Here is a 429-nt window from a genome sequence, read left to right on the forward strand (position 1 = left end):
CGCCGCGGCTCTCAGCCCTGCCGCCGGGAAGGTGCCGCAGGCGTCGGCCATGAAGCGGAGCGACCCACATCACCAGCACCAGCGGCACCGCGACGGCGGCGAGGCCCTTGTCAGCCCCGACGGCACCGTCACCGAGGCGCCGCGCACAGTCAAGAAGGTACTGGGGCCGGGCTGACTCCGGAGAGGAGGGAGGGAGCCTCAGACCCTCTCCGCGCGGCGGCACACCCTCCACGCCTGCCCTTCCGCGCGTGGGAGCAGAGACCCCTTCCCCAGACCGGGTCTCAGCGCTGCCCCCGCCCGGCCGCCCGTGCTGGACGCAGAGACTCCAGGTGGCGCGGCCACTCCGCTAGGATAACATGGAGGTAGCGCCCAGCCTACTCGGGACGGGCGCGGGAGGAGAGGCACCTGGCACTGCGGCCCCTCCGCCCC

This window comes from Chinchilla lanigera, unplaced genomic scaffold, assembly GCF_000276665.1.
Source record: "Chinchilla lanigera isolate Chin_1 unplaced genomic scaffold, ChiLan1.0 scaffold00078, whole genome shotgun sequence".
Classification (NCBI taxonomy): Eukaryota; Metazoa; Chordata; class Mammalia; order Rodentia; family Chinchillidae; genus Chinchilla; species Chinchilla lanigera.